This window comes from Gouania willdenowi, chromosome 24 (genome assembly GCF_900634775.1).
Source record: "Gouania willdenowi chromosome 24, fGouWil2.1, whole genome shotgun sequence".
In the NCBI taxonomy this organism is placed as follows: Eukaryota; Metazoa; Chordata; class Actinopteri; order Blenniiformes; family Gobiesocidae; genus Gouania; species Gouania willdenowi.
Window position 1 is genome coordinate 14,290,273 of NC_041066.1, and position 11,145 is coordinate 14,301,417.

An 11,145-nucleotide genomic window follows, 5' to 3' on the forward strand; every position below is an offset into this window, starting at 1 on the left:
CTGGTTGCCCGGACCACAGCGTACCATTCCCAGCCACGTTTAAGAAATGAGTCGAAATTGTGGTCTTTGTAAATGAGAGAATTGTGTGTGTAAAGGATTGTTCCAGCAGCTGATGGTACGGAATGAGGTGAGGTGCTTTTAAGGTTGAAGCTAAAGCTGGAATCACAGTCTAACCCAAGCTCTGACCTAAGGTTGTAAAATTCTCAGTGTGGCATAATAGGCTGCCGAGTCCTTAAGACTCGCAACAACCTAGCTACTATATGATCAAATCCCATTTTTCTTCATTTTGCAACCAGTTTAAAATGAGAAGAGTTGAGGAAAATTACAAGTGATTATAGTGTTATATTATTCATTAACATGAATAGTAATAGGGCCGTGGCACAGGTGGTAGATGGCTTGGCTTCTGATCAAGAGGTCCCAAGGCCATATTTGTTAATGTGTTGCTATGTAATTCTAGTACATTTACCATATAACAGAAGTCACCTTTTTCTGCAAATTTTAAACAGCATACATACATTTTGAGCGCCGAGAATAAAAACCATTCCATAAAAGCATGGACTACATGAATACCACTGTCCAAATAAACCGCTATCATATGCTGATACTCTTTTAGAAAATATAGAGAAATCTGGCTTTGTAGTCAGGGTGATAAGTTGTGCAAATAAGCTTCTCTCAACTTCTTTAATTAGACATTGTGGGCCCACCTGCAGAACACAGGAAACTCCATGGCTCTCACTGACACAAACACTAATATGCGTAGCAAGCTAGCTAGCTAACATCATGCAAACCGTTAAGCCATCTTTGTTTGCACACAGCTGAGGCTAAAAAGAAAGGCAGGACCAATGTAGAAAAGGCCCAGCTTTGACAATTTTCACACAAAGAGAGCACTGTTGGCTAACAGTGAACGGCCTGTTTCTGTGAGGTTTGCACTGTTCCTGGGGCCCATTTCATGGAACAGTTAGCAAGGCCAAAGGCAACCCCATGGACTGGAGTGATAGTTGCAGCCCTCTGGGCCAAACCTGGGTCTGGGCCTCTGGCACTCCCCGCACAGTCCCAAGGCTTTTACACAAAGCTGACTGGAGAGGCTGGGTGCTGCAGGTGTCTTCTCATAAAGACCCACAACACATGGGCTGACTCACAGTTCAGACCGGAACATTGGGGGTTTTTCCCCCTACACAGGTGTGAAAAATTAAAAACAATAATCAGGCTCCTTCTAATCAGACTAAAGCAGCTTATTAGGTTGCATCATATTTGTTATTCTTTAAACTACAGTTAGATATTGCAGCTAATGATGGATATAAATTAAATTATAAATCATCTATAGACCTAAAAATAATGTAGTGGTATGGAGTTAGTGCTTGATTTATTGTAGATAAAGCCAGTACAATTCTTTGGAGTGAAAAACAGATTAAGTAACCCTTACCGTTGCCTGAGTCACTGCAGTGAGCGTCACTCTAACTGGTCAGTTTGCTATTTTCTCCATTTCTCCCTAAAATTTTAGCATTTAGTGGATTGCTTAGCCACCTGCTTTGAAAAAAGACATACACTACTAAAAGTGCTCTGCCTCGAATAATTTTAGCTTGATTAGGAGGTATGGATAGGCCATAGGCTACAGTTTGTGTGGCCAAAAAAGAGGAAGGGGAAGAAAACGTGAATAAAACCTTGAGAGAATCAGATTAATATCCAAGCTTCTCTCCTCCTGACCACAGAGTGGGCATAAATGGCCTGGTGCTTCACTGAAGTCAACCCTAGCCGTTCACGTCCTGTAGTTTTCAGTTTGGTTTGGACACAAAAGGGAGCCTGGCCTACAGGAGTTGGGAGGACAAGGCCCAGTCTTTCCCACATCACTCTGATAGGCGGTTACACAGGCAAGTAATGACAGAGGGAGAGATTTAGTATTAAAGTTTCCTCTCCTGCCTACTCTGCTTCTGTCTGACGTCAGACTGTTAAATACAGAGATGAGAGCATAGTATGATTTACAGCAGGGATGGGCAACTCTCTCACAGCGGGGGCCATAAAAATGTGATTGTATCTGATCCGAGGGCCACATTATCAACATTTATGTCAGGCTCAGCATCGAGAATAATGACTGATCCAAGCATTAATTAATACAGGGGTGGGGAGGGGTGAGCGGGAGGGATTTTCTCTTTTTTGTCTTTGTGTTTTTGTTATTTTTCCTGTTCTTGGTGTAATCTTGTGTAATTTGCTGTCGTTTTCTGCAATCATGTTGTCTATTTGTGCATTTTTGGGGTCACTTTCTGTATTTTTGTTGTTTTCTTTACTTTTCTGTCATTTTGTGTAATTTTGTTAATGGTCTGTGTGTCTTTGGAGCCATTTTGTAATGTGGTGTTGTTTTTTGTGTTTTCATAGTAATTTTGCATAAGTGGTTGTTGTGTCTGTCTTTGTTGTCATTATGTGTATTTTTTTGTGTACTTTGTGCATTTTGCTGTCAATTTGTGTGTTTTGGGAGTTATTTTGTTTATTATGTTGGGCTAAATGATTCCTTCCAACTTCTTGAAATACAATTTTTGGGGAGTTGTTTTGGGGGCTGCAAACAAATGGGTGAAACGGGTGACAATATGACCTTTTTGGCAGAAGTAAAAATGCACAGAATGCATGTATAATTTAAACTGGGGCACTCTTTAGTGTTTATGCTCTCACTGAGCAGAAAATCAAATTACCAGACATGACTTGACAACAATCAAATGCATCACATCACAGCCGACCAACCAGATTAAACGTAATGCACCGAAGAATTCAAATTCATAATTCAGACCAAAAACAATACTGTTGCTGCAGTAAAAAAAGCAGCAATTGACAAGGTTAATGCTTAAATTAGTGAGATTATAAACGGAGAATAAACAGACCCTCTGATAAAGCCTGCGTCCAGTACTCGCTCATATCCTAGGTGGAACAAAACCTACTCCCCACCAGGTTAGTCGTTCAGCCTAAGGTACCATGGTGATTTAGCCCGGTAAGACGATTGCCAGAAAATCTCAAATAAGTGCACCAGAAGCAGAAAGCTAAGTTTAACAATGTGTTATAATATAGGTTGATTTAAGTGTACAAAGTCTAAAACATGCTGTATCACCTAATTTAAAGATAAAATTGTATGAGAAGGTATAAGTTTTAACAATCAATTTTTGAGCATATGAACTTTTGTTTGCTTTTCCAAGGGAAAATTATTATGGAGAGTCACAATTATTATTCTTATTATTATTATTATTATTATTATTATTACTATTAATTAATTATTGTAATTTTTGTCGTATGATTGATCATCACAAATGTTTCACCCATTCTTAATATAGAAAGTATATTATCTATTATTGTATCAGTGGCGTGAATATTATATATTTCCTCAGCATCCTCTTCTTTAAAGATCTAGATTTTAAAAAAAGATACGTTTGTTCAAACCTCTCTCGCTCATAGCATATGATAAGTGTTATAAACTTATAAACGCATGTCTAAAGTAGGTTACATTTTAAAGAAGAGACCACTGCTAAGTATCTGAACTCTAATTTTGTAGAGATCGCTTACATAGAGCAGGTCATCCAATGAGGTATAATGAGGGTGACCTTTGAGCTTTCTTTCTATGAATAGCTGAGTATTCTTCAGGTGTCTGAGGAAACACAATGACAGTAAGGGTTTAGGATAAGTTTAAGGCAACAGTCAAGGTTCAACAACAATAAAAACTGTTTTACCAACGATTTCATCTGTAGAAAGAACACACACACATTAGGGGCAGTTCTTCAAGACTTTATATGCTGTACATGCGTATAAAACAGCCACAACCCTGAAAAAGAGTACGTGGGTCATTAAATGGATGGATGGATGATAGATTACCTACCATGGATGGTAGATTACCTACCATGAGATACAGTATTCACAGTGGATGGGGAAGAGGTCACCTCTCGGATACAGAAAGGCCAGCGTACAGCCCAGTCCCCACATGTCAATGGCCTCTGTGGAAGGAAGGCCAAGACTAATCTCTGGGGCCCTGTGAGGCAAAATGAATGAAATACGCTTTAGAATTCTGGTGCTTAACACTAAGTATCAACATTATAATGACACAGGTTTGTTACAAAAACACACAAGTCACTCAGGGTGACACCCTCATACCTGAAACCGATGGGCTGGAGCGTCATCCCGTAAGTGGCATAAGAGGATGGAATAGCTAATCCAAAGTTAGTGAGCTTGACTCGGTATGGACTCTCCTCAATGTTGGCCAGCATAATATTGTCAGGCTTTATGTCTGCATGCAAGATTTCTAGACCTTTGAGTGCCTGTAATGCTACCAACATCTGCAGGGACAAGATGAGAAAAGACAGGTTTTAGATCAGATTTTAACTCAAGGCTTTCTTAATCGATTAGCAAGCAGTATCATATGATTGTAGTCAAACAATTAAAAGGATCATACTTGCTTCACAATAGGCTGGTTTTAGTGTGCATACATTGAACTACACTGTTATTTCCTGAGTAATTGAAATAAGCCCATGTCAAGCAACTCAAAGACAAGGCAGGTACAGCGGAAGTTCTCAAAACTCTCGTAGAATTTGATCACATTAATGTTGTCTGAATTCAGCACGCTGATTCTACTCAACATGGACAGCTGGAGGGAAAAAAAAGGACAATTAGATAATTGTTACATCACTATTTCCTAAACAGTTCATAGTTGAAGTCTTTTTGGATTCACCAAAAATAGGAGAGATCCAAACAATCACCTCGTGCTATATGTCTTCTATGTTGTCTATGTCCTTAAAGATTTTCACCACGACTAATTTGTTGGTGGGACCAACCTGGCACTTGGCCACTTTTCCAAAGGAACCTTCTCTAGTGAACTCAAGGATGGTGTATTTAGATGAGTTGCTCCACAGATCCTTCCCTACCGTTAGTTGAGAGACAACTAATCAAAGTGGATAGACAGAGCACGAGGTTAGTATTCGGTATATATTAGTATACAAATTACAAGAAGACGACAAACTCTGAAGTGTCGTCAATAAAACAGAAGAAGAAGAACCCGGAAGTGGATAGACACTCGCAAATCTCAGCAAAAAGAGACATAGGCAGTACTGTCCGTCAATTTTACAGCGGTCCTATGGTGTTTGCGCGCACCAGTGTGAGAGTTTGAGGTAAGCCGGTCCGTGGCACTGCTTCAACAATGCGATACACTCACGAGAAGTGACAAGGATTTTAAACATGTTTGATTTTCTTGTGACCATACGATTGCTGATTGGGAGCCGGTCGTGAGGTAGTAAACGCTTCTCGTGACCCCCTGTATACTACACGATGCATGAAACACAATTTAGCTCAGACTCTGCCCAATCTCAAAAATAGATGCACAAGTAAAAAATTGTCTCAAAATGGGCCAAAAATCTCACAGTGTATGCCCGCCTTAAAGCAGGGATGGGCAACTCTATTACAGCGGGGGCCACAAAATTGTGCTTTTAATCTGATCTTAGGGCCACATTGCCAACATTTATGTCAGAATCAGCATTTAGAATAATGACCAATCTGAGCATTAATTAATCAAAAGAACTATGCCAGCGTTATTTGACACTGTTTACAAGGACTATAGACAGCAATAGGGAATCTGGGATCAATGTCGGTCATTAAAAGGTCAACGGAATTATAGGTACATAATGCTAAAGGGTAATGGACGACAGAATTCTCCCTGAGATGATGCATTCACAGATATTTTAATGATGGAACTCATGATGGAACTAAAATTCAGTTTTAGCCAAAACAATCAGTTAAACTACACTCAGATGCCACTTTAGTTGATCAAATGTCAAGGCCAACAACTTTAAGTGTGTGAATTTCATTACATAGTTTGGGTTTACGACTACTAACCTTTAAAAGTCAAGTAGGGAAAATGACAGGAGCAAGGGTTGTTTTTTAAAATGTCATACATATACTCGTATAAGACCTTATTGTCTGTGCCAGTTTCCAATTGAACCATACAACCAAGACCCAAAGCTGCTCAGAGACTTAAAAGCAGCTGAATGGTGCACCTGCATCCATAGATCATCACACTATTGTGGCATTTCAAGAAAAGGCCTCAGTCGAGCACGCCCCCTGACCTTCTCCAGCTAATATAAACTAATTAGGGTGGCTCTGAAAGGAATGGCCTACCATTGAATTAATCAACCTCCGCAGATCTGGACCATGTAATGCTGCTTCAGCTTGCTCTCCCCACTAGAACCTCATTATCCCACATTTTCAAAGGCGTGCCACAGCAGATGGACAAGACTGATGGGTTGGAGAAATGGAGGAGTTGGTGGTGCAGGAAGGGCCTTTCCCAATTCCTCTTTTCTCACATTGGACATCGGAAAGAAAATGTCAAGCGTGAAGCTCCAGGAGTGGTCAATACTGCTCAGTCCAGCGGGCCGCACAGAGGGAGCCTTTGTCTACCATCACTTAGCACCAATTACAGCCCGTCAAAATAGTTTTTCTGCTGTGTGGCGATGTGTTAATGGGCCCGGCGTTGGGTGTGAGGAGCGACCTTGTCCACACACACCAACCAGGGGTCAGGGGTTAATAGGGCCCCTCTGATGTGGCGGATGAGATTTTGGCAACCTTTAGCTGGCAAGGGAATGCCGGGACAAAGCCTGTAGAATGTGATACAATTAGGCGGACAGCTAGCCATCCTGAATGAAGTTAGACGTGGGATGGCTGAGTTAGCTCAGAGCAGATGGGCAGCCGCGCGCTAGCCAAACAGGTGCTGTGGAAGGTCAAAATATTTTGTAAAAGACAGCCACGTTGATGACAGCTTTGCTCAATGTGAAAAACAAAAAAACATATTTGTGCACAAATAATGGCTCATCTGGACAAAGCAGGCGCCATTGTGCTTGTGAAAAAGTCAAAACATTGATTCTCTATGCTTTTTTCCATCCCAATCCTTAGTTATTGATGTTAGGGTATTCCTTAGCGAATGAAATGTGCCAGCAACTCGTATATCAACATTGGCTAACCTTGAAGGCTGCACTGTATCACAAATTAAACTTGATATGACCCATACTGTTATTCCTGAGCTTTAAATATCAACAATTATCTGATTTGAAGTGAAAAACTTGGAAGTTTTCTTAAATGTCAAGAAGCATGCTTGATCTGGTTGTTATTCCTAAGCGGGCATCCATCTCTACCTTAAGTGTTGGAACCACTTAAATGCAAACTACCCATGCAACCCCAGAAATCTATAGCATGTTGCCAAGGTAGGTGGAGATCATTTAAAAAAAAACAAAAACAGAACACGTCTACCACAGTGAGCAAATCCAACCACATTCAAGCATGTGGGATCTAGCAAATGGCATAGGAATACTTTCTGGTTCTTTTGGTGTAAAGTTGATTCCCCTTACACATATATTTTAGAACTTGTCCCCAGCATCAACCATTGATTGATTCCCACCTTGAAGTTGGATTTGTTTAATCTGCATCAGATTTAAACATCCTGTGTAAACTCCAACGTTTGCAGATGCCGGAAGCACTTCATCTGGAAACATAAATGACCAAAGTTGACTTTGGGTGCAAATCAGAAGAGCAGGAGAGAGAATACATTTTTGACAGAGGCTAGAAGACTTCCATTGTTTCTAAAGGGTCCAAGGCTGCTTGTTCACTTGACAAAAGAATATGCTGAGATATTGTGAACTGAGTATGTATGACATGCCAGTATTGATTGATTAAAAGAGATTTGGCAAATGATACTGCTGCATTCATGACATTTATATTTGTCCAAAAACCCAGCAATACTCTAAACTCCCTGCCAAAGGTAGTGTAAGCAAAAACTGAGCAAACACAAACATCATTACATGTTCATGTGTTCCAGTTGAACAACCCGTTGGTCAGACTCTTTTTTTTTTTTTTCCTTGAAAGTACTGCAGATGCGGCAAGTCCCCAATGATTAACTTCTTTTTTCTTCAAAAGATAAGTGAGAATATGACTTAGCCATGGTGGGATTTATTTGCCTAACAGCAATGGCTGCCCATTTTCAGGCCCCGCTCATTAGAGAGTGTGTTTTAGGGAAGGGGGAAGAAAGGAAGGTCACCAGAGGTTAATTCCAATCGCAGTGCCTCCTTGAAGCAGCGTGACAGCATGTCTCCTCTGCTCACAGATTGGATGAGTTCTTTAAACTGACCTGATGATGTGTGCATGAGTCACTCACTCGCACACACACACACACACACAATTTTTTGTCTTCTACACGCATGGAAATACTTTTCATTATTAAAGAAATTTGTGCAATGTAGATTCTTTGGCTTGTTCTATTAGCTTACAATTTTTTCGCCATTGTAATGGTTGCAACATGTAAATATCTGTAGTTTTACATCTGTTCCAAACCAAATTCTTTGCCTAATTTGAATATTTTGACAGTTTTATGTGATTTATCCCCTCTATTGTCTAGACAGCTATGATATGTGACTGTGTTGCCCTTGTACTTGCTGTTGTCTTTTATTATTTTCATCAGCACGAGATGTTGCTTTATGGCCTATCAGAGTACATACCTTGATGTGAGGAGGTGAAAAAATGCAACAAAATAATGAAAGAAAATGTAGGAGACAAAGGGACAACAGAACAGAGAAGACATAACATCAATAAAAAAAGAAGAGAAGAGTAAAAAGAGAGGAAATGGCGATTAAAGGAAAAAAGAAAGAAAGAAGAGAAAACAAAGACAGGTGACAGAGAGTGAGATGTGGGCCATTCATAAGCAGACTTCTCCAAGGGATGTTGGGCCAGCACACCTGCTACTATTCACTTCAGAGGAAATAGACACTCTGTGGAAGAGAGGCTTTTGGCCTCCGGACAAAACCGCTGCAGCGCCAAATTAGAAACAGGAAGGACTGTGGCTGAGGCTCAGATTAAAAACGCACTCCCCACATGGACTCAATATACTGCAGCCCTGATCCCGCTCTGGAAACCCAAAACCCAACAGCACTACTTTATGTCCCAGTCAACAGAACGCCTGCTGTTTGCACAGTGACAGTATGAAGATTTAGTCCAATGTCAACTCGTGAGTGTTGGTAAAGTGGTTTTCTGAATTCCGCCAATCCTAATGAGGAATGGAAGTAATTTAGCTAAAGTACACTTGCAATTGCAGAACAATAATACTTCAAAATGTTTTGCATTCATTTACAGTGATTGTCCTTGAATTACTACCGTACATTTTCTGCATCACCAATGCTGTATTTTAGTCTCATCACCTGCGTGGAAATGCTAAATAAGCCAAAACAAAAAAGAAAACCTGGCTCTTCCTGTTGATTTTTCAACATTTCAGTGCCATCTATAATCATCAGGGTCAGATGATGTGATGCATAAGGATAAAGAGAAGACACTGAGTTCAGGTTCCCACAGTCAACCATTAGAATGGCACATGTTGTCAACAGGGAACGAGAAAGAACTAATGATTCATAAGACTATAAAGGAGTAAAACGAGGTCTGGGAATGTACTACAAAGGGAAATGAATATTGATATATGCCTGCTGCCTTCTTCCTTCAACCCTTGACCTCAAACAAGTTTCTCCTCTGCTTACGGGAGCTGTAAGGCATTTCCTGCCCGTTCTCAAATGAACACTTTCAATCCGAAAAGAGTGTAAAAAACAGAAGAATCTTTTTTTTAAGTCTTTTTTTAAGGCCATAGTGGGGGAAAGTAGTATTCGCTCATACAATATTTCCATTTACTCATTAGTCTGTCCAAGGAGTGCGTTCCACTCAATCTATCATTTTCACTGTGGCCACTGATGGTAGGAAGGCCTACTGTAATTATTTCTACAGATATTGAGGACATCAAGGTTCTTTCTCCACAGTGGAAAACATAACTACTCTCCACTCATAAAGGTCAAGTTCTTATGTGTTCTCTTACAAGCTCTTGAGCAGTGCACACAAATAAGTAGGCAGCAAAAATGACTTCTGTGAATGTGTGGGAAGAGAGGCATTGAAGAGAAAAACATAAAAACAATCTAGGTGGTGTGGTTCTTTTCCTCCGATGTCAGTCTGCAAAGCCGTCGTCTCACAGAGGAGGTCATCACTAAAGCAATGAAGGGCCACATTCACCACAGGTCCTCTGACTGATGTCTGAGCCAGGCCCACTGATGGATGTACACAGAAAAACACACATGTAGACACACATTATATGCCAGATAGGGAGTGTGCTCAGTAATGCAAGTCAAAAAGGAAAAACCTGCCATGACATCACCTAGGGGAGTGCAGGTGCAGGGCCATGACAGGAAGTGAGTCACAGGAAGCTTAGTTAGGCAGACTTTGCCAAGCCAGGGAGAGGCCAGGAGAGAGAGCATGGTGTGGGGCTTGACAGAGGAATTACTCTGCATAAACAGGCATCGCTCATCTCCTACCAGGGGTTGATGAAACCTTCGCTAAAATTAAACTGGACAGGTTTGCAGTTTGCTGTATGAGTTGAGAGGTAGCTTTTTTTTGAGTAGATTTAGCCTTTTTTGAAGATTGTGATACCATGAGTTGTAGCTAGGGAGTTGCCATTGGTGGCATTGGCCACACTTCGAACCTGATTGAACACCTCACACCACCCTAATAAATGTTTAGTATTTCTTGAAGTACAAGCACACACAGACGACAAGCTTCATGTAAATACATCATTTCAAAACATTGTTTCTCCAGCAACATGCATGACAATTGCAGTGTACGAACCGATAAATGATGGAGGTAGTGCCTGTGTCTTTGATGGTGGGGGTCCGGTGGTTTATACATAGCTTAATGCCCTAATGAGAAAAGTGTGGGAGGAGGTTTGTTTGATACCACACAGGGAAGCAGTCCTGTTTCTCTCTGGTGCACAGCATCTGGAAGCAGCCTCCTGGTAATCTGTTCTAAGTACAAAAGGTTCAGCACCAGCTTGTTCTCATAGACCACCAAGTGAGGCCCTGAACTCCATAACAGGTCTCTTTTCAAAGCTGGGGATCAACGGATACTTGGTGGATGATGTTGAGGGCCTGGAGCTCCTCAAGGTGCTCCAGTAAAACTCTGGACCTTTTTATTGTGACGTTGGGGCATTTTGTAATCTTACACGTTGACAAAGTCAAGCTTGTCTTTTTTTTTTTTTTTTTTTTTTTTTTACACGAAGGTGAGGACAAGCTTACTAGCAGTCTCACCAAAGCTGTGTTATGCATTTCCCCATTGCTG